At 34.6% G+C, this 15928-nt stretch overlaps 1 pseudogene; it reads right to left on the bottom strand.

The window, feature by feature from the left end:
- Window positions 1-660: 660 nt before the first annotated feature.
- LOC140616865 (acyl-CoA-binding protein pseudogene) lies at window positions 661-920 on the bottom strand (annotated as a pseudogene).
- Window positions 921-15928: the final 15008 nt, after the last annotated feature.

Raw genomic sequence — 15928 nt, 5'->3', positions numbered from 1 at the left:
ACTTCCTGAATCTTGACTCCATTGTGCCACGGTTTTCTTATCTATAAAATATGGATAATAATATCTGTTCCATAGAGTCCTATAAGATTTTTTGTATGTGGTTATATAAACTATTTTTATTAGTTTAAGTACAGCTATTTTTTCAAGTTTTTATTTAATTTTCTAATTAGCTAACATATAGTATAATATTAGTTTCAACAGTAGAACTCAGTGATTCATCACTTATACCTACAACACCCAGTGCTCATCACAAGTGCCCCTCTTATTTTTTTTAAGATTTTTATTTATTTATTCATGAGAGACACAGGGAGAGAGAGGCAGAGACACAGGCAGAGGGAGAAGCAGGCTCCATGCAGGGAGCCCAATGTGGGACTCGATCCCAGGACTCCAGGATCACAACCTGAGCAGAAGCCAGACACTTTTTTTTTTTTTTTTTAAGTAACAAATGCAACTTTAATTGATCTCTGGATAAAAACTACTCAGCGCAGATCAGTAACCATGGCAGCTCCTACTCTGTTGGAGCCATGTCCTGCATGGTCTTCAGGACCTAGGTTAATGGGCTATTTGCATTATTTCATGTCATCCACAGTATTAGAAAAACAAGACATTAGATCAGTTTAGACGGAATGCAATGCTGGCAGCCAAATCCAGCCATTATATTCCATATTTTTTCTTTAGATCTTCTACTTGTTGACGTAAGGTTTTATGGCATCTTCCTTGGAAGTCCCTTTCAGCTGATTCCAGGCATCCCACTTGACCTTGCCTCTGAGATTCAACAGCCAAGGCCATTCTGTGTTTACGTGACGTACAGTTGCTTGCTTGTAGTGGCTGTAGATGAACAACATCTCATCATCTGCTGGCTTGGTCTTGAAGTACTTAACATCCTCGGCAGCTTTGTCAAACTCAGCCTGAAACATGCTGGCGGGGTTGAGAGGCTTCAAAAGGTCTGGCTTCGGCTCAGGCGTCCCAAGTGCCATCTTAATACCTATTGCACATTTATTTTTAATTTTTATTTTTTAGATTTTATTTATTTATTAAAGACGGGACGGGGGTGGGCAGAGAGAGGCAGAGGCAGAAGCAGGCTCCATGCAGGAAGCCTGACATGGGACTCGATCTGGGTTTTCAGGATCACGCCCTGGGCTGAAGGCGGTGCTAAACCCTAAGCCACTGGGGCTGCCCCCTATTGCACATTTTTAACCCATCCCCCCACCAACCTTGCATCCAGCAATCCTGTTTGTTATCTATAGTTAAGAGTACTATAGAGTAAGAGTACTATATACTATAAGATTTAAGAGTATAGGTAAGAGTACATTTTATGGTTTACCTCCCTCTCTCTTTTTTCCCCCATGTTTATCGGTTTTGTTTCTTAAATTCCACATCTGAATGCAATCATACGGTATTTTTCATTCTCTGACTTATTTTGCTTGGCATTATACTCTCTAGTTCTATCCACATTGTTCAAAATTGGAAAAAATTTCATCTTTTTTATGGCTGAGTAATATCCTTTCTCTCTCTCTCTCTCTCTCTCTCTCTCTCTCTATATATATATATATATATATAGTGGTATATATATATACCACTGTCTCTAAATATATATATAGTCTCAGACTCCACACTGAGCGTGGAGCCTGACACAGGGGCTCTATCCTATATATATATATATGATATATATGTTATGTATGTTATATATATGTATGTATCTTACTTCATATATATGTTATATATATTATATTTATGAATCTCACTTTTTCATATACATGTTATATATATATTACATATATATGTATCTCACTTCTTTATTCATCAGTTGTAGGACATTTTGGCTCTTTCCATAATTTAGCTGGTGTTGATAATGCTGCTATAAACCTCAAGGTGCATGTGTTCCTTCAAATTAGTATTTTTGTACCCTTTGGGTAAATACCTAGTAGTGCAATTGATGAGTTGTAGGGTAGTTCTGTTTTTAGTTTTTGAGAAACCTGCATACTGTTTTCCAGAGTGGCTATACCAGTTTGCATTCCTATCAATAAGTGTAAGTATGTTCCCCTTTCTCCACATCCTCACCAACATATGTTGTCTCCTGTGTTGTTAATTTTACCCATTTTGATAGGTGGGAGGTGATTATCTCATTGTAGTTTTGATTTGTATTTCCCTGGGGATAATGATATGGAGCATATTTTCATATATCTGTTAACCATCTGTATGTATTTTTTGAAAAATGTCTATTCATGTCTTCTACCCATTTTATAACTGGATTATTTGTTTTTTGAGTGTTGAGTTTGATAAGTTCTTTTTATATTCCATCATATATGTCATTTACAAATATCTTCTCCCATTCTGATAATTGCCTTTTAGTTTTGTTGATTATTTCCTTCACCATGCAGATTTTTATCTTGATGATGTCCCAATAGTTCATTTTTTCTTTTGTTCCTCTTGCCTCAGGAGACGTAATCAGAAAGAGGCTGCTGGGGCTGATGTCAAGGAGGTTGCTGCCTGTGTTCTCTTATTGGATTTGATAGTTTCCTATTTCACATTTAGGTCTTTCATCCATTTTGAATTTATTTTTGTGTATGGTGTAAGGAAGTGGTCCAATTTCACTTCATTCTTCTGCATGTTGCTGTCCAGTTTTCTCAACACAATTTGTTGAAGAGAGATTCTTTTTTCCCATTGGGTATTCTTTCCTGCCTTGACAAAGATTAATTGACCATATAGTTGTGGGTCCATTTCTGGGTTTTCTAGTCTGCTCCATTGATCTATGTCTGTTTTTGTTCCAGTACCATACACTCTTGATCACTACAGCTTTGTAATATGGCTCAAGTTCTGGAACTGTGATGCCTTCAGCTTTGCTTTTCTTTTTCAAGATTGTTTTGACGGTTTGGGGTCTCTTGTGCTGACATACAGATTTTAGGATTGTCTATGAAAAATACTGGTGGTATTGTGATAGGGATTGCATTAAATATATAGATTGCTTTGGATTGTATAGACATTTTAACAATATTTATTCTATTGATCCATGGGAATAAATGTTTTTCCATTTCTTTGTGTCATCTTCAATTTCTTTCATAAGTGACCTATAGCTTTCAGAGGACAGATCTTCTACTGTTTGGTTAGGTTTACTCTTATGCATTTTATTGGTTTGGGCTGCAATTGTAAATGTGATTGACTCCTTGACTTTCTTTCTTTCTTTCTTTCTTTCTTTCTTTCTTTCTTTCTTTCTTTCTTTCGAGAGGGCACAGCAGGAAGAGCAGAAGGAGAGGGAGAAAGAATCTCAAGCAGACACCACATGGAGCCTGACACAGGGCCCTATCCCATGACCTCAAGATCACCACCTGAGCAGAAACCAAGAAATGGACTCCCAACTGACTGCACCACCTAGGAGCCCCTCAATTCCTCTTTCTGATGCTTCATTATTGGTGTATAGAAATGTCACAAATTTCTGTACCTTTATTTTGTATCTAGTGACTTTATTGGACTCGTGTATCACTTTTAGCAATTTTTTGGTAGTCTTTTGGGTTTTCTACATAGAGTATCTTGTCAATTGTGAAGAGTAAAAGTTTGTGTTCTTCCTTGCTAATTTGGATACCTTTTATTTCTTTGTGTTGTTTGATGGCTGTGGCTAAGACTTCCACTACCATGTTAAATAAATAATAATGGTAATAACAATGGTAAGAGTGGACATCCCTGTCTTGTTCCAGACCATAGATGGAAAACTTTTTCCCCATTGAGGATGATATTAGCTGTGGGTCTTTTGTTTATGACCTTTATGATGTTGAGGTATGTTCCCTCTAAACCTATTTTTTTTTGAGGATTTTTATCAAGACTGGATGTTTTACTTTGTCAAATTCTTTTACTGCATCTATTGAGAGGATCATATGGTTTTTATTCTCTCTTCTATTAATGTGGTGTATCACACTGATTGATTTGCAGGTATTGAACCACACTTGCAGCCCAGGAACAAATCCCAGTTTATTATGAAAAATGATTTTATAATATATTGTTGGATTTCATTTTCAAGTATTTTGTTGAGAAATGTTGCATCCATGTTCATGAGGAATATTGACCTGTAATTATCATTTTTAGTGAGATCTTTGTCTGGTTTTGGAATCAAGGTAATGCTAGCTTTGTAAAATGAGTTTGGAAGTTTTCCTTCCATTTCTATTTTTGGAAGAGTTTGAGAAGAATAAATATTAATTCTTTTTTTTTTATTGGTGTTCAATTTACTAACATACAGAATAACCCCCAGTGCCCGTCACCCATTCACTCCCACCCCCCGCCCTCCTCCCCTTCCAACACCCCTAGTTCGTTTCCCAGAGTTAGCAGTCTTTACGTTCTGTCTCCCTTTCTGATATTTCCCACACATTTCTTCCCCCTTCCCTTATATTCCCTTTCACTATTATTTATATTCCCCAAATGAATGAGAACATATAATGTTTGTCCTTCTCCGACTGGCTTACTTCACTCAGCATAATGCCCTCCAGTTCCATCCACGTTGAAGCAAATGGTGGGTATTTGTCATTTCTAATAGCTGAGTAATATTCCATTGTATACATAAACCACATCTTCTTTATCCATTCATCTTTCGTTGGACACCGAGGCTCCTTCCACAGTTTGGCTATCGTGGCCATTGCTGCTAGAAACATCGGGGTGCAGGTGTCCCGGCGTTTCACTGCATCTGTATCTTTGGGGTAAATCCCCAGCAGTGCAATTGCTGGGTCGTAGGGCAGGTCTATTTTTAACTCTTTGAGGAACCTCCACACAGTTTTCCAGAGTGGCTGCACCAGTTCACATTCCCACCAACAGTGTATGAGGGTTCCCTTTTCTCCACATCCTCTCCAACATTTGTTGTTTCCTGCCTTGTTAATTTTCCCCATTCTCACTGGTGTGAGGTGGTATCTCATTGTGGTTTTGATTTGTATTTCCCTGATGGCAAGTGATGCAGAGCATTTTCTCATGTGCATGTTGGCCATGTCTATGTCTTCCTCTGTGAGATTTCTCTTCATGTCTTTTGCCCATTTCATGATTGGATTGTTTGTTTCTTTGGTGTTGAGTTTAATAAGTTCTTTATAGATCTTGGAAACTAGCCCTTTATCTGATATGTCATTTGCAAATATCTTCTCCCATTCTGTAGGTTGTCTTTGAGTTTTGTTGACTGTATCCTTTGCTGTGCAAAAGCTTCTTATCTTGATGAAGTCCCAATAGTTCATTTTTGCTTTTGTTTCTTTTGCCTTCGTGGATGTATCTTGCAAGAAGTTACTATGGCCGAGTTCAAAAAGGGTGTTGCCTGTGTTCTTCTCTAGGATTTTGATGGAATCTTGTCTCACATTTAGATCTTTCATCCATTTTGAGTTTATCTTTTTGTATGGTGAAAGAGAGTGGTCTAGTTTCATTCTTCTGCATGTGGATGTCCAATTTTCCCAGCACCATTTATTGAAGAGACTGTCTTTCTTCCAATGGATAGTCTTTCCTCCTTTATCGAATATTAGTTGCCCATAAAGTTCAGGGTCCACTTCTGGATTCTCTATTCTGTTCCACTGATCTATGTGTCTGTTTTTGTGCCAGTACCACACTGTCTTGATGACCACAGCTTTGTAGTACAACCTGAAATCTGGCATTGTGATGCCCCCAGATATGGTTTTCTTTTTTAAAATTCCCCTGGCTATTTGGGGTCTTTTCTTCTTTAAATGTTTGGTAGAATTTCCCTGGGAAGCCATCTGGTCCTGTATTTTTGTTTTTTGGGATATTTTTGATTACTGATTTTATTTTTTTGATGGTTATCAGTCTGTTCAAATTTTCTGTTTCTTCCTATTTCACTTCGGTAGTTCATATGGTTCTAAAAATTTATCAAATTCTTCTAGATTGCTCATTTTGTTGACATAATTTTTCATAAGATTCTTTTATAATCGTTTATATTTCTGTGGCGTTGGTTGTGATCTGTCTTCTCTCATTCGTGATTTTATTTATTGGGGTCCTTTCTCTTTTCTTTTTGCTAAGTCTGGCTAGGTGTTCATAAATTTTATTAATTCTTTCAAAGAACCAGCTCCTAGTTCCATTGATCTATTCTATTGTGGGGTTTTTTTTGTTTTATTTTGGTTTCTGTATCATTTATTTCTGCTCTAATCTTTATTATTTATCTTCTTCTGGTGGCTTTAGGCTTCATTTGTTGTTCTTCATCTAGCTCTGTTAGGAGTAAAGTTAGGTTGTGTATTTGAGATTTTTCTTGCTTCTTAAGGTAGACCTTTGTTGCCATTACTTCTCTCTTATGACCACTTTTGCTGCATCCCAAAGGTTTTGGACTGTCATGTTTTCATTTTCATTTGTTTCTGTGTAGTTTTATTTCTTCTTTTATTTCCTGGTTAACCCATTCATTCTTTAGTAAGATGTTCTTTAACCTACTTGTATTTGTGTCCTTTCCAATTTGTGTATGTGTGTGTGTGTTATTGACTTCAAGCTTCATAGTTCTGTGGTCAGAAAATATGCATAGTATGATCTCAATCTTTGGGTTAGTGTTTTTGTCATAAGATCCTCTGTGTACCTTCCCTTTTCTTGATCTCTCTGTCTTCTCTCTCTGTGACCAGGACTTCCTCCCCTCTGTAGCACTCACAACCCTCTCCTCTAAATCATGTCTCTGCTCTCCCACCTTCCATAAGGAGGCCTTTTCTCCTCTAGTTGTGCATTTTGTTCTGTCATTCCTCAAATCGATTTCTTAGGTTTTCAGAATGATTTCCATTTATTTAGCTGTGCTCCAGAAATGAGGCAAACCTAGAGTCTTCCTTCTTCTGCCATCTTCCCAACTTCCTTTCTATAACAGTAAGATGAGAGGATACATATGACACTCTTAGAAGACTGACACATAACTCAATGCTTTGTTGTTATTGCTATTTTATCATTATTTATTGCTTTATTTCCTATTAGCAACTATTTCTGTTTGCTTTTATTATTTTTTGGTCACTCAGTTTCGTATTCTGTTTATTTAGTTTCCTCTTTTTAAAAATTTTAATTACAGTATAGTTGACATACAGTGTTATATTAGTTTCATGGGTACAATATACTTATTCAACAATTCTATACATTACTCAGTGCTCATCATGGTAAGTATACTCTTAAACCTCTTCACCTATTTCATGCATCCCCCCACCTCTCCTCTGGTAACCATCAGTTTGTTCTCTTTAGTTAAGAGTCTGTTTTCAGTTTGTCTCATTGTTTTCCTTTGTTCATTTGTTTCTTAATTTCCATCTATGAGTGAAATAATATGGTATGGTCTCTCTGACTGACTTATTTCACTTAGCATTTTACCTCTAGATCCATCCACTGAAAATGGCTAGATTTCATTCTTTCTTTATGACTAATATTCAGCCATATATGCACACATACATCTATATACCACATTCTTTATACATTCGTCTTTTGAGGGACATTTGGGCTACTTCCATAATTTGGCTATTGTAAGTAATACTACAATAAACATAAGGGTGCATATATCCTTTTGAGTCAATGTTTTTGTATTCTTTAGATAAATACCCAGTAGTAGAATTACTGGATTCTGTTTTTAACCTTTTGAGTAACTTCCATACTATTTTCCACAGCAGGTACACCAGTTTGCATTCCCACCAACAGTTATTAGAGTTCCTAGCAACTATTTAAATCACAATTGTTATTTTATATATTATAGAGATATAATAAATAACTTAGAATTTATCATAGGTTAATATAATTTCAGAAGGTAGAATTGTGGTATGTCAAAAATTAGGAAATTCCTGCCTCCATAATGTGTAATATATTCCTGACTGTATTACTACATACCTAGTCTAAATAATAATAATAATAATAATAATAATAATAATAATAAATATATAAGATTAAAATATAAAAATAAAGCAATTATATGTACCCACAATTGGGCTGATTCTACATATACTATATAAAAGAAGAGATCGAGGAGAAAAAGAGAAAAGAAAACTGCAAAGCTATTGAATGCTTATATGTGTCAGATTCCATGTTGTTCATACTCTGCCTACCTCTCTAGGCTTATACTGTGACTCTCACCTGTATTCTTTCTTTTCGCTCAGTTTCCCATACTCTCTATTGCTCCCTCGACACAGGCTTTGCACATAATTCTCTTCTTCTCAAATGCTCCTCTTGAACTTCTTCACTTGGTTAATGTTGAATCATCCTTTAGTTGGGAACTGAATCATCAATCACTTGCTTTTAGAAAAGCCTTCTCTGACAAAGCAGGATCTATACTGTAGTCTCTGAAATCAAGTGCCTCTCCTTCAAAATGATCATAATAGTTGCAACTTCATATTTATTTGTGCTTTTTGATTATTGTCTGTCTCTCCTCTTGATTGAATTAATAATAGCTAATTTGTATTAAGTATTCCATAGGAAGTCTATATTGTTTAATGTGCTTTTACATATTAACTAATTAAACTTCTCATAGCAACCCAAAGAGTAAATTCTATTGTTAATATCACTGTGCAGAAAATATCAAGTACATTTTCCAAGGTCACAAACTTGTAAGCCAGGATTCACATCCAGGCATTACATTCAGAGTACATTCTCTTAATCATTTCAGTTGTTACCTCTTAGGAGCTGCAAAAGGATTGATGTTACCACTATTGTATCCTTGAGAATAAGCACAGTGATTGAATGTAAATTGGTAGAACCTCATTAAAAGATATTTTGGCATTATCTATCAAAATGTAAAATGTACTTATATTTTCAACCAGCAATTGTATTTCTAGGGTTATCTTGCACGCTAATGGTCCATGTGCTCAAAATATAGGTAGGACATACATTGCTTTACTGTATGTAGTAGCAATATGCTGAGACAATGGCAGAGTCAATCAGAAGAATGGAAAATACATCACAATATAACCATATGAGTGAATGCTTTATAGCCATATAAAAATTAGAGCTATGTTGCTGATACAAAATATACCCAATATATAAAACTAAACAAATAAACAAAAATGAAAAAGTTAGGAGCAAAACAGTATTTAAAAGCTTATTACCATTTTTTTGCCTATTACCATTTTTAAGGTGCATATATGTATGTATATAATCAGAATATCTAGAAAGATAAAAGAAATTGTTAATAGTGATTGCTATTTATTAAAGTGAATAGAGGCACTAGACGTCAGTATTAAAGTCACTATTTCTCAATGCTCATTATATTGTATTGTTTTCTTTTTCTAACCACATATGTTGCTTTATTTAATTTCAAAAAATTAGCTTATGGGTTAGGAGGTGTAATAGCTCAATTAAAATATTTCAAAGAAAAATTGTAAGGCAAGTACACAATCTCTTTAAAATACGTATATCATTTCCCTTCAAGGATTATCTAACAAGAAATTGAGAAAAATAACTTAAAACTTTAAGGCTATCTGCATATATAGCAAAAAAGGGATGAAACCAGCTTTTTGGTGTACATTTAAGAAAAATCCGGGGTAGCCACTTTTATATAATAGGTAAGTAATGACTCATCTTCAGGGAGATGGGTGTTTCTTTAGCAAAGCACTTTCAAGGGCATTTGGGGAAGTAACAATGAGCAACCTGACTCCCACACCCTTAGCCTCAAAGCAGAGTCACAAAAAATGAAGTTAGAGCTGAATTTTATGTAGGATAAATTAAGGAAATCTTGGGTTTTCTTGGATAGCTTTGTAGTGAGGGGACTATAAAGTAAAGGAAGAGCATTTAGGACAAAAGAGGACCCAGAGTAACAAATCAGATTGTGTGCAATGATTGCTATTAGGTACCATGATAGTTAACACTTAATTTTTAGTTGTTTCTTTTTCTCCAAATCATTCAGAAAACGTAACCACAGAAGCTAATCTTTGCAAAAGATGCTTTGGAATATTAAAAATAGAGTTAAGTTGTGGTCAAGATGGGGTGGCAAATACCAATTACAGGACCAAGAAGGATGGTTACAGATTATCCGGCTGCAGGTTAAGAAAAGCAGGCGGCAGAGTAGATGAACAATGGAAACATAACCACCCTTTTTCTTTTTCTCATACAACTGAAATTCTTTAAACATACTGAAAGGCTTCTAAGATTCCCACAGTATAGGAAGAGGGCATTGAAGCATTTAAAAATACTTTAATATGAGATATTTTAAAGCTGAAGAATTGGGACTTGTCCTTGGAGAGCTCAGATTTATATATATTAAGGAAAATATGCTACTGAAGTAAAAGAATGTTTACTTTAAATTTTACCATAAGTTTCACAATAAAATGTTAAAACTTTATCTTCTAAACTCCAAATCTATCATAAATTTGTTAGACTGTGTACAATTAGTTTGGTCATGAGATACACTAAAATTGAAATAAAAGAATTTTTAATATTTATCATAAAATTGTGAAATATAAATTCTAGACAGACTAGATTTATATTCAAACATTTTTTCCCAGAATCTTACTCACTTGGCAGTCTTCAGAATGGTGCATCTGGTGATTTTAAGACTGTTCTTAAGTACAGGCCAAGGCTACACATCCAGCTAACTTTCCACTTTAATTTAAATAATTTTATATTACCTGAATTTTTAGTTCAGCCTAAGTTTTCATTTGCTGAATCTTGGACTTTAATGGTGGAGTAATATAAGAAGGTAAATTTGGATATGATTAGGAAAAGACAAATTATTAAATAAAAAACCTTTGTTGTTCACAGTGGTACTTTCCAGGGTATATAACTCTAGAATACTATCTCCTAGACATTACATATGAGAAGAATATTAATCTGGCAAATCACCACACACACATAAGCACAATAACAATAACAACAAATCATATTAATCATATGAAATAACATTAAATAATACTACTCGATTTTTCTCATTAATTTTGATTCAAGAGTAACATGCTTTCCTGAATTATTTTGCTTTTTATATTTGACATAGTATTTTTCTACCTTCACTTTCTAAAAAGTTTTTTTTTTAATTTTGTTTTTCTCTATTCCTGGCAAATCAGTTTTTCCTATTTGCTTATTTTTAAGCGTCTATTGCTTTTTTGTTTCAATTATTATTTTTGGCATTTTATCAGAGAATCTAAGTTTGGAGAAAAAATTTATAATATTCATGCCAATATATAATTTTTTAAGTTTTTATTTAAATTCTAGTTAGCTAATGTACAGTGTAATATTAGTTTCAGATGCACAGTATAGTGATTCAATAATTCCATATATCACCTGGTGCTCCTCACAATAAATGGACCCCTTAATCCCCATCATCTATTTAATCTATCCCCCACCTTCCTTTTGGCACTATCAGTTTGTTCTCTGTAGTTGAGTCTCTTATGATTTGCCTCCCTCCCTTTTAAAATTTTTATCCCTTTGCTCTTTCATAGTGTTTCTTAAATTCTACATATGAGTGAAATCATAGCATACTTGTCTTTCTGACTTATTTTGCTTAACATTGTACTCTTTAGCTCCATCCATGTCATTGCAAATAACAAGATTTCATTTTTGTATGGCTGAATAATATTCCATTGTATATATACATCACATCTTCTTTATCCAATTCATCAGTCAGTGGACATGTGGGCTACTTCCATAATTAGGCTATTGTTAATAATATTTCTATATCAGGGCGCATATGTCTCTTCACATTAGTATTTTTGTATTCTTTTTTTAAAATATTTTATTTATTTAGTCATGAGAGACAGAGAGAGAGAGAGAGAGAGAGAGGCAGAGACACAAGCAGAGGGAGAAGCAGGCTCCATGCAGGGAGCCCGATGTGGGACTCCATCCTGGGACTCCAGGATCACGCCTTGAGCCAAAGGCAGACGTTTAATTGCTGAACCACTGAGGCGTCCCTATTTTTGTATTCCTTAGGTAAATACCTAGTAATGCAATTGCTGGATCATAGAGTACTTCTATTTGTACCTTTTTGAGGAACCTCCTTACTTGTTTGCATTGTGGCTGCACCAGTTTATATTCCCATCAAGATACAAGAGGGCTCCCCTTTCTCCACATCCTCACTAACACCTGTTGTTCCCGGTGTTACTGATTTTAGCCATTTTGACAGGTGTAAGGTGATATGTCATTATAGTTGTGATTTGCATTTCCCTGATGATGAGTAAAATATAGAGCATCTTTTCATGTGTCTGTTGGCCATCTTTGTCTTCTTTGGAGAAATGTCTATCCATGTCTTCTGTCCATTTTAATTGGATTATTCATTTGTGGGCTGTTGAATTTTGTAAGTTCTTTGGATATTTTGGATATTAACCCTTTACTAGACATGTCACTTGCAAATATCTTTTCTAATAAGAAAATAATATAATCTATAATCTATATAATAATATAGATTGTCCTTTAGTTTTGCTGAATATTTCCTTCACTCTGCAAAAGCTTTTTATTTTGATGTAGTCCCAATATTTTTTTTTCAATTTTTTTCCCTCTTGCTTCAGGAGAAAGATTTGGAAAAATGTTGCTATAGTTGATGTCAAAAGAATATGGCTTGCATTCTCTTGTAGATTTTTTGTTTGTTTCAGACCTCACATTTAGGTCTTTAATTCATTATGAATTTATTCATTATTTATTTATTTTTTGACTAGATAGAAAGCACTCTCAAGGTGGTGCCAACTTTTATTTTCTCCAATAATGCTTTGACATTTCCATTTTCTCAATTCCTTTTTTTTCATAAATTTATTTTTTTTTGGTGTTCAATTTGCCAACATATAGAATAACACCCAGTGCTCATCCCATCAAGTGCCCCCTCAGTGCCCGTCACCCAGTCACCCCCACCCCCAGCCCACCTCCCTTTCTACCACCCCTAGTTCACTTCCCAGAGTTAAGAGTCTCATGTTCTGTCTCCCTTTCTGATTTTTCCCACTCATTTTTTCTCCTTGAATTTATTTATTTTGCTACTGTGTGCATGGTGTAACAGTGTGGTCCAGTTTTATTCTTCTACATGTTGCTGTCCAGTTTTCCCAACACAATTTGTTGAAGAGATATTCTTTTTCCCATGGGATATTCTTTTCTGCCTTGTCAAAGTTTAATTAACCATATAGTTGTGGGTCCATTTCTGGATTTTCTATTCTGTTCCATTGCTTTATGTCTGTTTTAGTTCTAGTGCTATAGTGTCTTGGTGACTATAGCTATGTAATACAACTTGAATTCCAGAATTGTGATGCCTCCAGCTTTGCTTTTCTTTTTCAAAATTGCTTTGAACTATTTGGAGTCTTTTGTGGTTCCATACAGATTTTAGGATTGTTTGTTCTAAGCTTTATGAAAAATGTTGTTGGTATTTTGATGATAATTGCACTGAATGTGTAGATTGATTTGGAGAGAATAGACATTTTAACAACATTTATTCTTTCAATCCATGAGCATGGAATGTATTTCCATTTCTTTGTGTTGTATTCAATTTCTTTCATCAATGTTTTATAGTTTTCAGAGTACAGTTCTTTCAGTACTTTAGTTGGGTTTATTCCTAGTTATCTTCGTGGTTTTGGTGCAACTATAAATGGGATTGATTCCTTAATGTCTTTCTGCTGCTTCATTACTGATGTATAGAAATGCAACAGATTTCTATGCATTTATTTTGTATCCTGCAACTTTACTGAATTTTCATTTCTAGCATTTTTTTTTGTGGAGTGTTTTGGGTTTTCTATATAAAGTATCACATCTTCTGCAAACAGTAAAGTTTGACTTCTTGATGATTTGTATGTTTTTTACTTCTTTGTGTTGCCTGATTTCTCTGGCTAGGACTTCCAGTATCATGTTAAATAACAATGGTGAGAGTGGACATCCCTGTCTTGTTCCTGACCATAGAGGAAAAACTCTGTTTTCCCATATTTAGGATGATATTAGCTGTGGGGTTTTCATATATGGCCTTTATGTTGAGGTATGTTCTCTCTAACCTACGTTGTTGGGTAGATTATCAAGAATGAATATTGTACTTTGTCAAATGCTCTGTCAGTATCTATTGAAATGGTCATGAGGTTCTTATCCTTTCCTTTAATGTGATGTATCACATTGATTGACTTGCAAATATTAAAACACTCGACCAACCCAAGAACAAATAGCACTTGATCCTAGTGAATGATTTTTTAAATGTATTGTTGTGTTTGGTTTGCTAGTATTTTACTGAGAATTTTTGGATCTGTCAGTTACATTGTCCTATAGTTTTCTTTTTTAGTAGTGCTTTTATCTGGTTTTGGTAACAGAGTCATGCTGACCTCATAAAATGAATTTGGAAGTTTATCTTCCTTGAATATTTTGAAATAGTTATTGAGAAGTATAGATATTAATTCTTCTTTAAATATTTGGTAGAATTTGCCAGTGAAGCCATCTAGTCCTGGACTTTTGTTTGTTGGGAATTTTTAAATTACTGATGCAATTTCTTTGCAAGTTATCAATCTTTTGCTGTTTTCCATTTCTTCCTGTTTCAGCTTTTTAAAATGATTTTATTTATGTATTCGTGAGAGACATAGAGAGATAGGCAGAGGCATAGGTAGAGGGAGAAGCAGGATCCATGCAGGGAGCCCAATGTGGGACTCGCTCCCGGGAGCACAGGATCATGCCCTGAGCCAAAGGCAGGTGCTCAACCGCTGAGCCACCCTGGCATCCCACCTGTTTCAGTTTTGGTAATTTATATGTTGCTAAGAATTTATCCATTTCTTCCATGCTGTCCAATTTGTTGGCATATAGGTTTTTCAAAATATTACCTTTTAGTTTGTATTTTCGTGGTATTAGTTATTGTTTCTCCTCTCTCATTTGTGACTTTATTCATTTGTGTTCTTTCTTTTTGATAAGTCTGGCTACAGGTTTATCAATTTTTTTTCAATGAAACAGACCCTGGTTCCATTGATTTCTTCTATTGTTCTTTTTCAGTTTCTATAATCATTTATGTCTGCTCTAATCTTTATTATTCCTTTTCTCCTGCTGGCTTTAGACAATGTTTGTTGCTTCTTTTCTAGCTCCTTTAGGTATAATGTTAGGGGTTTTAATCTGAGATTTTTCTTGCTTATTGAGGTAGGCCTATGTTACTATATACTTTCTTCTTATGACCACTTTTGCTGCATCCCAAAGGTTTTGCACTGTTGTATTTTCATTTTCATTTGATTCATATTTTTTAATTTCTTTTTTGATTATGTGACTGACCCATTAATTGTTTAGTAACATGTTGTTAAACCTCTCTATATTTGTAGTCTTTCCAGATTTTTTCTTCTGGTTGACTTCTAGTATCATAACAGTGAGTCACAAAAGGTGTATGGCATGACTTCAATCTTTTTGTATTTGTTGAGGCCTGTTATGTGACCTGTTATATGATCTATTCTGGAGAATATTCTATGTGCACTTGAAAGAAATGTGTATTTTGCTTTTTTTAGGATGTAATGTTCTGAATATATCTGTGAAGTCCATCTGGTCCAGAATGTCATTCAAATCCATTGTTTCCTTGTTTATTTTCTATTTTGATGACCTGTCCATTGATGTAAGTGGAGTGTTAAAGTTGGCTACCATTATTGTATTATTGTTATCAATTTGTTCCTTATGTTTATTATTCATTAATTTATTTATTGGGTGTTCCCATGTTGGGTGCATAAATATTTACAGTTGTTATATCTTCTTGTATAAAGGGATTTTCCCCCTTATTATTTTATAGTGACCTTCTTTGTTTCTTGTTACAGTTTTAGTTTTAAAGTCTAGTTTGTCTGGTATACATATTGCTACTCTGCTTTCTTTTGACATCCATTTGCAATGATAGATGTCCACCTCCTCACTTCTTCTTCTTCTTCTCCTTCTTCTTCTCCTTCTTCTTCTTCTTCTTCTTCTTCTTCTTCTTCTTCTTCTTCTTCTTCTCCTCCTCCTCCTCCTCCTCCTCCTCCTCCTTCTTCTTCTTCTTCTTCTTCTTCTTCTTCTTCTTCTTCTTCTTCTTTCTTCCTCTTCTTTTTAGATTTTTATTTATTTATTTATTTGAGAGAGAGAGAGAACAGAG

This window comes from Canis lupus, chromosome 25, assembly GCF_048164855.1.
Source record: "Canis lupus baileyi chromosome 25, mCanLup2.hap1, whole genome shotgun sequence".
Lineage (NCBI taxonomy): Eukaryota > Metazoa > Chordata > Mammalia > Carnivora > Canidae > Canis > Canis lupus.
Note: the sequence above shows the minus strand (reverse complement) of the source record. Positions and strands in the feature narration are given on the sequence as shown.